Genomic DNA, 9,894 nt, shown 5'->3' with positions numbered 1-9,894 from the left:
AACCTACAGTAGCATTTACTGCAATAATTCTTCATTATCGGTCCTCCAAGCTACTGGTTTTTCTAAATCCCCTCAATCACATGCCACCCTGCTTCCTTGCTCTCCTCTCCACAACCCCTCTTGGACAGTGGTGGCTGCCTCTCCCCTTGGACAACTGGCCGAGAGTGCTCCTTCCCTTGCATTGCATCAGCTGATTGGAACTTGCTTGAAACCTCACCTTAAAAGCTTCCCTCTTTCTCATGATTAAAAGCAGAGTGCAACTCAGGATCCAGAAAATGATCCACCACCACATCAATTGTATTTTGCTGTTCCTTGAGACGTTACTGGACCTTGGCTAGATACAGTCATCCTAGGCTCAGACTTAGGTCTTTCCATTCATCCCATAGTTTATTGCTTGTTCACCAGTTTTTCTGCCACCTGAGCATTATCACTGAAACATTTTTCCTTTTTTTCCTTCACACAGTTGAAATCAATACAACCTAATAAAAAAGTGGTGAAGAATGATATCTGAGATATTTGAAACCTCAAATATAGATATTTGAGAAAGACCTGTGATATAATTCCTGTGCATATTCTATCATTTTTCTTGCTGTGTATTTCTCCCTCAAATTTCTCTTCACTTTGCATTTCTTCTCCAAGGACACAAAATAAAAACAAATACTGGATTTCAATTTCATTCAGCTGTTTGGCCATAGTTACAAGTCTTTGGTAATGTAATACCAATAGCTGTTTCAGGACCCAAAATGAAATATAAGACAATGCCATTATTTTCTTGCCTTTTTTTTTTTTTTTTTTTTTCCAAACCATGCAGTGGTAAATTATCTCCTATGCCCTTTTCCCTGTGCTTCACTTGGAAGATCCAAAGGCAACAAAAACTCGTTGAAGGTCCGCTTGGCAGGAGGAAAACTTCTGTAGGAGGAAGCAGGGAGAGATCTGCTGGTAAGGCTGACTCCTTTATCTCTTCTCTTAGGCTGGGAGTGTGTTGGAGAAAAGAAAGGAAGTGACATAATTATCTTTGATAATGTCTCCAGTTGGTAGATAGTCTTGGGGGAAAATGACTGAATAGTGCTTGTTAGAGTAATATCATTCTGAGGCCAAACAGAAAAGAAGCAAGCAGCGGTGAACAATGTTTTTAGCCAAAACTTTGCTGTACCCAGTGCCAGTCAGGCACTAAAAAAAAAAAAAAATAATAAAATTGAGAGACATATTCTTTTAGTCCTGGACTGCTTCAATTTGTATGTTGCCTTTCAGTTAAAAATATTAAACGCTTCTATTGGTCTTGTTCGTGTATGTGCCCGTGCAGTGCTAATACTGCAGCACGTTAAATCACACATGTGCTGTTGTGACATACTTAATTTTGCATATCGAGGTCCATCTCTGAACACCTAATAACCACCCTAACTTTCCTGCCAAAATTGGACGGCCAGCTCCTGAGGACCACACACATGAAGAGCTGGTGATGTTTGTTCCTGTTGGCTGTGAGAGTGCACGGACTCCAGAAGTGGGAAAAACAACGGAAAAGAAATCAAGATGCAAAGGTGAGGGCAGGGGGACAAGGCGAGGTGGGGGGAATATTGTGGAATATTGTGTCCAGTTCTGGGCTCCTCAGTTCCAGAAGGACAGGGAACTGCTGGAGAAAGTCCAGCACAGAGCCACAAAGATGATTAAGGGAGTGGAGCATCTCCCTTGTGGGAGGCTGAGGGAGCTGGGTCTCTTTAGCTTGGAAAAGAGGAGACTGAGGGGCGACCTCATTAATGTTTATAAATATACAAAGGGTGAGTGTCACGATGGTGGAGCCAGGCTCTTCTTGGTGACAACCAATGATAGGACAAAGGGCAATGGCTATAAACTGAAACACAGGAGGTTCTACTTAAACAAGGGAAGAAACTTCTCAGTGAGGATGACAGAACACTGGAACAGTCTGCCCAGGGAGGTTGTGGAGTCTTCTACTCTGGAGACATTCAAAACCCGCCTGGACACCTGGACACCTTCCTGTGTAACCTCATCTAGGTGTTTCTGCTCCAGCAGGGGAATTGGACTGGATGATCTGTCGATGTCCCTTCCAATCGCTAACGTCCTGTGATTCTGTGACAGGGCGATGCGGGGGGCGCCCGCGGCCGCCATGTGCCAGCGCTGCCGGCAGGGGGCAGCAGCGCGGCGGCATCGCCCGCCCGTTTGTGCCCGGCCGGCCCGGCCCCGCCGCCCGCTGCCGTGTGCCCCGGGCCGCCGCGGTGTGTCCCGGGCCGCCGCCTGCCCCGGGCTCATCGCAGCCGCACGGAACAAAAGGAGCTTGTGTGCAAGCGGTGAACACGGCTCCGTGTCCAGGAGCTGCGGTTCTGCGGCGGCGGCTGCTGTGATGCCCCAGTCAGGGCGGTGTAAAGGTCGGTGTCGGCGCCGCCGGGTGACACGCGGAACGTGTCCAGGAGGCACGGCAGAGAGCATGCTTGCTTTTGGAAGGCCTGCGGGCTACAGATTAAAGCAGATAGCGCAGATACTAGAGAATTATACTTCACAGAGACCTAACCTGTAAACTTTTCCCGGTCACAGATGAGAGGAACAAAAAATCTCCATTAAAAAATATAGAGCGACTGAAGTCACCAAAAGACAGTTAATAACGACCTATAAAATGCATGCAATCTTCCAGTCAACAATAGAAAAATTATTTTAAATATTTAACAAAGAAAAGCTACTAGAGGCAAGAGTCTCTTTTACAAGAGTGTCCTGGCAAGAGGGGCGGCATAACAGTCAATTATTACAAACAAAATCCAGGTTTCTTAATTAAAATACAAAATACTGGCTCTGCTGTGTAGCCTGTAATAAGTAAGTTATGTCTTGAGAAGACTGTAATTATCCTGGCGCCTGCTAGTGCCGCCATAGTTAAGTCTGTCACCATTTCCATTATAAACCCTGTTTTTAAACAATTTATAACACAGCCATAAAAAACAATTTTAGATTGAAACTTGGCAAAGAAATTCTTAGACCAAAAAGTTTTGTTTTGTTTTGTTTTTAAATACAAATAATCTGTTTGGTCATCTTTATGTTTTTTAGGAGAGCACAAAATAAGCCAGAAGTTTTATGGTTTTGAAGCTTTCTGGCCGTCCTGTAGGATGAAGGTACTTTCTTTTATTGTCTGCATCAAGAGGATCCTTCGTGGCTTGGAAGCAGAGGATTTAAATTATTCAAAGGTCCAGAAATACAGGAAAACAAAATTCACCATCCTTTACGGAAATAGTGAAATCTGATTAACTTCAAATTACAATGAAGAAATGAGAAGAGAGAGAAATTTGTTAACCTTGACCTTCAGAATAAATAATTGTAAACGTTTCTGCCATGATGCTGATCTCGACTTTCCAGCTCCCTTCTCATGCCCAATGAAGACATGGCCAGAGCCAGAGGCAACAGCCTCTCAAAGGTGGACAACAAGGCTGAGGCTGAAGCTTTCCCAGCAGCTCATTGCATCTTTTTCTTCTAGCGATGCTCACAGGAGGATAAGGAAAATATCCATTTGAATGTCATTGAAAAATCTCATTATGTTGTCCCAGTGCACATTTTATCACCAAAGGGTGATAAAGAGGAGAAAATGAGCACAGAAATATGGGCTATCTTCTTTGAAAAACTGCCATGAGAAAGTACACCTGTGTGCTCAGGCTGTGCAGAACAAAGCTGGACCTGTTGAGCATTGTTGATATAACGACTGAGTAAACGAAAATAAGTTCCCCGTGGATCACTCTAAGATATGAATGAACAAAATCCATTTTATTTTTATGATCAGATTCTGAGTTTCTAGAGAGGCAGATACTTTTTCTGAAGTGTAGCACTGAACAACAAATGGTAAAACCTATGAAAATATCATTGTGAATCTACTTCCCAAAGGAAAAGACCACTCTGTAGTCACAGCCTGCATCTGTAGCTGTCTTATAATTTACATGGCTTAAGTAGAATTCCTCCAGGAAATACCATTTGTTCCAAATTAAAGGTCTGAATGCTAAGGAAGGAGCACTGGAGGTAGTGAAGCTGAAAATGCAGAAACGAAGGACTGCTTATGTCTCTACCATGTTGAGATTACAATGCTGTTCTGGTTGCGATGTAAATCATGCTCCTCTTGCTCAAGCCTGTTTCACGGGGGACATGGATTACACTATTAAACACCATGGAAATTCTTTTGTCAGACCTCCAGCTACATAAAGGAAAGTTTAGCAGCTAAAATGATCTTTCAGCCTCAATGTACAGATTTTAGTGCAAGTAGGTGAATACCATCTCCAATATTTCATTTTTCTTGATCACTGTAACAAAGCTCTGAGGGAAACAAACGGGTTTTCTAGGCCAGCAGCATAAACTGTCTTTTCACTTTATTCCTTTGCTTTGCCAGCTTAACAAACTCTGGCTTGAACAGACTTGTAGTAAATTTTGGCAACTATTACCTGTTGTTGATTAAATAAAATTTGTCAGCTGTGGCCAGTGCTAATTGTTCTGTAAGATAAAGGCATTATTTGCTAGAAAGGAGTATGGTCTAATGAGAGAAATTCAGTATTTTATTTTATTTTAAAGATTTTTTTTCTTGACTAGTGTTGTGGACATTCCCACCACACTGCTACTGCATGTTGGCCAATTGAATAGACCCTGGAGAGTTTAAATGGTTTCTGTGATGTGTTCACACACTTGCCTGTACCAGTGCAGCTTGGTTGCTGCCTTCTTTGGCATTCTTATGATGATAAATTGGTACAAACACATAGGATACAAATAATGTCCTTTCTGACTGAGCTAGTGTGGAAATAGTGCCAGCAGAAGACTATTTGCTAATATTACTGTACAATTCACAAAATCCCTGGTAGCGTACTGCTGCTTCTTAGCTGATGCTGGCATTATCTGTTTTCCTGAAAAAGCCCTTATTGTGAAGACCTTACAGCCTTTTGCAGCTGGGTTGCTGCCAATTCCTCAGCTGGCTCTGGGCTGCCTCGCTGGTGGATCCTCACACCTGAAAAAGTCCATGTGGAAAGATCAGTCAGCACACACCAAAGAGTTTAGGGTGCACATAGTCTACCAATGGTGCCAAGCACATCTTTTTCTTTCGCAAACTTCCTCTGACAGCAAGGGATGACTGGTCTCTCAAGGACTGCATGATTCATGGTAGTGCTCACTTAATTGAAAGTACTGGAGCAGCAGCTCCTCTTTTACTGCCTGAGAGGCCAGCTGATCTCTTACAAAAGGGGAAACATTGCTAAACAAAGGAAGTCATTTTAAAAGAAGAAAATAACATCTGTCTATAGATATGTGGAGAGGGAAAGAAGAAATGTGAAAATGGAGATGGTGGGGGGAAAGGGCTTAAAGTTTAAAAATCTGAAAAATAAAGGCCATATGGGATCAGAGACAGCACATCCAAGTGTTAGACCAAATGTAGAGACGTAATGGAAGGAAGTATAGGAGAGAGGGAGAATGCATATAAAACAAAGCACAGGAAAAAGGTATAAAACCCCCAAAATTCATTTACAGAGACTGAGGGACTGCTGCATCATCCAATTGCCAGTAGAGGTGCTAAAGCCACAGCTATAGAGCTCAGTAGCGAATGCTCAAGAGAAGAAATAAATCCTACATTTAGATGGGTAGAGTATTTCAAGACACGAACAATAGTGCAATGAAGCTACCTAGGAGGCATCCATTTAGGAATGAATTTCTCTACATATCTGTAGTTGAAACCAGAAAGACAGGCAGCGAGAGGCAGAAGAGGTTCTCTGAAAAAGCTCTGGAGCCAGTCCAGGAACACCATGAAATTCTTGTGGCTGTGCTGCAGCCAGGGATCAGTGAGACCAGCAGGTACCACTCTGCAACTGGGGCACAATAAAACCCTTCTACAAGCTGAGCCAAGAATAATCTTAAAAAGTGCTATGCTTTGCCACTTACAAATGTTGCTCTTGTCGAAGTGTTTTGTATTTGCCTCAGTGTAGTTCCTTTTTTCTTCTTTTTTTTTAAAAAAAAAAAACTAATTAGATGCTTATTATAAATCAAAGGGAATTTCTGGGAGCTCGTTGGGTTTGTAAATTATGCAAATGACAGCACTCTGATGTTGGACCATAATATTATTAATTGTATATTTTGTGGCTCATGTGTTCTGAAGAGTACATGTGAAACAAGTTTTTCTTTTTCTTTTTTTTTGAGTTCTTAAACACAATAAGTTTAAGAATTCTTCCTGCAGATTGCAAAATTATTTTTCTCCATTTTCTTAACGTTAGAGTATATTTTTAATGCTATAGACTATTCTGTGCTGATAGCTTTACAACACTGTGCATGTATTATGAACAGAACAAACTTCACAGATGATTATACTTAAAGCTGGAGGTCTTTCTGCAAATTTTAAACAAAGTGTTCTATTAAATGCCATCTATAAAATGCTTGATGACTTACCTCCTAGGCTGATTTGTGATTTTGCCTGAGCTTTTGAAATCCTGGATGAAAAACCCTTTTGCTACAGGAAACTGGTTGGTAACTTAATAAATAGCACTGTAATCTAAGTATTGAACACTTCCACATAGCAAGTATTATTTTGCAATGCCTTCCTCTGCCTGAAGCATAAAATGGAAGCACTCTTGCTATGTAATACTTAACAATCCCCAGGAATACCTGTTAAAACAGATAGACATCAGGTGAAACCCCAGTGGTTATCCTTAAATTCCCCCATGGTTGAGAAGCACAGCTGTCTTTGTGGTTCAGGACTGCTATCTTTCCATCTTGATGTGAAGTTAAATAAAGTAACAACATCGAACAAGTTTTCTGTTCCAAAAATGGTAGTGTTTCTGCATCTGAAATGAATCCTGTCTATCAATTAGCAAACACTCTGAGATTATTCAGAATAAATGGGCTTTGTGTCAACATGCTACATTTACAAATATTGTACTCAGTTTGTGTCCTAACTGCCAATTTCTGCAGCTAATTCTACCGATTTTTACACTGTGTTCATTGCAAATAGAATTTCCTTTGCATTAGGAGACATTTCTTTCATTGATACAGAAAAATATGTTTGTGTTTCTTTCTTACATTTGCATGGTACGAATACAACTGTCATACAACATCCAGGTTAATTAAATTAGCAACAACAACAACAAAAACCCCAAACAATGGAGTGAAAGATGTCATACATGTTTTGTTGATTGGGCATTTGGTACATATGAGCGTATGCATACTTACATGCAAAGGCTTCAATGTACACCTCATGCAGTCCATACCATTGTAAATCCAATGTAGATGCAGGTAATATACCAGGTATGCCTACCTGGGGTGTCTAAGTAACTCTTCTGTCACAGGAAGAGTCCAAACAATTTGCTTTGGTTTTGCTCAGGAATCTGTAGTTTTAACCTCTAGCAATTTTCCTGCTTTCGTGAAACTGTTATAAAAGTCTTTCTCCAAGTACCTTTTGCATTAATAGCCTTGCAGAGAGATAATGAGGACACAGTTTTAATGCCAGATTATCTGTTTATGCATAACATTGATCCAAATGCTAAATTTAGCTGGTCATTAAGAGGATAAGAGCCAGCAGAATAATTCAGTGTGCAAGTGCAGTTTTCAGATTTAGACTGCAAATATCTTGGAGAGGGTCTGCATTTTAGTCTGTTTTGTCAAACAGTTACAGAGAACCATTGCTGTAGGAAATCACTCTCTATGTGATGTTGAGAACAAAGAGGGATTCTGCATTCAGTAGCTGTCTGCAGATTTTATATATTTTTGAATAGTGAGCATTGCTCATAAAAAGAATTGCACCCTCCATGATTGCAGTGCCCTGCTGGATAGCTATAAATTTTTTCACTATTGCAGTGTTATGATCCATTGGAATCTGAGATCGGTGAGAGCTGGATTCCCGGTTTCATTACGTCCCTTATGATATTTGCTCTAACATCGTTTAGGTTAGTGCAAACATATTGAGCTCTCAATTCACTAATCGTATACACATACTGCTTCCAATCTGGCCCTGCCAGGGGCACCTGCACGGCGCTCTGCTGCTCTCCTGCCTCTGAGAACTGGCCCGTTTTGTTTTTTTAAAGGACTGGACAAGGGCTGTTCAGGTCATTTCTTACGTTGCTTCCAGGTTGAGCATCTGGGGAAAAAAGAAGGTCTGTCTGTGTGTAGGTTTTGTATTTCAAAATTTCAGTTTTAGATGCAAGGTAAAACTAGAATCTCTGGGGCATCTTGTTCAAACCCCTGTTTTTGATTATCGGTCAATACTTTATACTGACCTCAATTGTTATTTGGGTTTGAGTGCATCTAAAAATGGCGTGAACATGGCATTTCTCTTAAGTTTCAGTATTATGCAAGCAGCTCAGAATAATTTTTTGTTGTAAAACTTGAAACCTAGATCTAAGGTGACTCTGAAACTGAACCCTAACCTAAACTACATCAAGACATCTGTGCAAATCTATTTTTATATATTATCAAATAAAATATCTTGACATGCTGACATTGTATGTGCTATTTTTTCTTTAGAAGTGAATTGATTCGTATTGGAAATATGAAATCGGACCCATCAGCTCTTACAGATCCCTTTCATTTCTTTATCAAAGGCTTTCATTTTTAGATCTGGCTGTCTCCCATGTATGAGATACCCATGTTAGCAATGATTGGAAAACAGTCTTATTACAAAAGGACATTGTATTTATATTAATAAAAATTATTTTTATATTTGTGTTCAAGTCAAGGACATTTGGTGCCTCAGCACAGGGCAGGTTAATGTAAAATAAATCTTTAGCATTTAGGTTACGCATTTGTTTGTGACTCTGTCTGAAAATAACAGGAGCTGTTTTTGTCAAACGTATGATTACTAGTTTATGTCTTTTCTTAGTTACTGTCTGGAAAAATGTTTACTGCCTAAAAGCATCTTCAAACTTAGGGCATTTTTGGCTATTTAAATGGTAAAAGATTAACTGAATGAGGAACTCCAGACACTCTAACGGGATAATATAGGAAGCTTCTATTGCTCGACATACTGATGGGCTGAGGACTTCAATCCTCTGAGCAATCAATTCACTGGATTTTATGAATGCTTAGGGAAAAAAAGGAAATATATTGCTGGAAAAGAGAAATAAACCTTCTTGCAGAATATGTGATGGCCAAATTCAGAAAAGACGTATGTATGGTAAAGTCTCATGTATCATTGCAACTGTCTGAGCAGGACAAGTGAAAGCAAAACAAAAACAGGAAATAACCCTTTTCTTATAACAAATGGATTTTGAGGGAAAACCTCAATGAGGAGAGAAAAAGTGTTCAAATTCTGACTGCTCTTCTGCTGAGAAGAACAAGACTTTTGCTACACAGCTTAGTAATTAATTTTAATGTTAATTCAGCAGGTCTAATATGAGATAAAGCCTCTCTTGGCAGAAGCATTGTGGGCTGATTTATGAGAGAGAATCAGCTATATTTTAATGGTAGCTGGACTAGACTGTAAATATAGACTAGGGCTCACGATATATGAGAAAAGCTCATTTGTGCTTCATATACTAGATAAATTGTTTCTGGCTTCTTAGGTGTGACTATACTTGCTGTCACACTCCCAAGTTTACTCAAGAACTGTGTGATTTACTGAGTAGATGCTAGTCATATAAGGGAAAACCCGATGGGATACATTTTATGTATCTGTGTTGTTTTTTTTGTTTTCCTTAGCGTCATGCATGTACCTTTTTTGTCCTTTTTTTCTCCCCTTCATCAAAGGAAAGTCTCCTTAAGACCAAAGGCAAATTATAGGAGTGGGGAAAATGCTGACCAATAATCTGAGCAATATGAAATTTAACACTGTGATTTCATTTTAGTGAGAGGAAAACACCAGTTGCTGGCTGTCATAAAATTCTAAGCTGAACCTGAAGTTCATGGGCAGCAGCTTTAAAGTCTGTTTAATACTTCTTATTTCTTCAGTTA

The 9,894-nt window shown here is 40.1% G+C and overlaps 1 long non-coding RNA gene across 1 annotated transcript; it reads left to right on the top strand.

Moving 5' to 3' along the window:
• Nucleotides 1–814: 814 nt before the first annotated feature.
• Nucleotides 815–8,440, top strand: LOC135578983 (uncharacterized). The gene is made up of 3 exons (XR_010471164.1): nt 815–939; nt 1,428–1,538; nt 3,049–8,440. It is a non-coding gene; the product is annotated as an uncharacterized LOC135578983 (long non-coding RNA).
• Nucleotides 8,441–9,894: the final 1,454 nt, after the last annotated feature.

Source organism: Columba livia, chromosome 3 (assembly GCF_036013475.1).
Source record: "Columba livia isolate bColLiv1 breed racing homer chromosome 3, bColLiv1.pat.W.v2, whole genome shotgun sequence".
Classification (NCBI taxonomy): Eukaryota; Metazoa; Chordata; class Aves; order Columbiformes; family Columbidae; genus Columba; species Columba livia.
The sequence above is the reverse complement of the archived record's forward strand: the minus strand, read 5'-3'. Positions and strand labels throughout refer to the sequence as shown.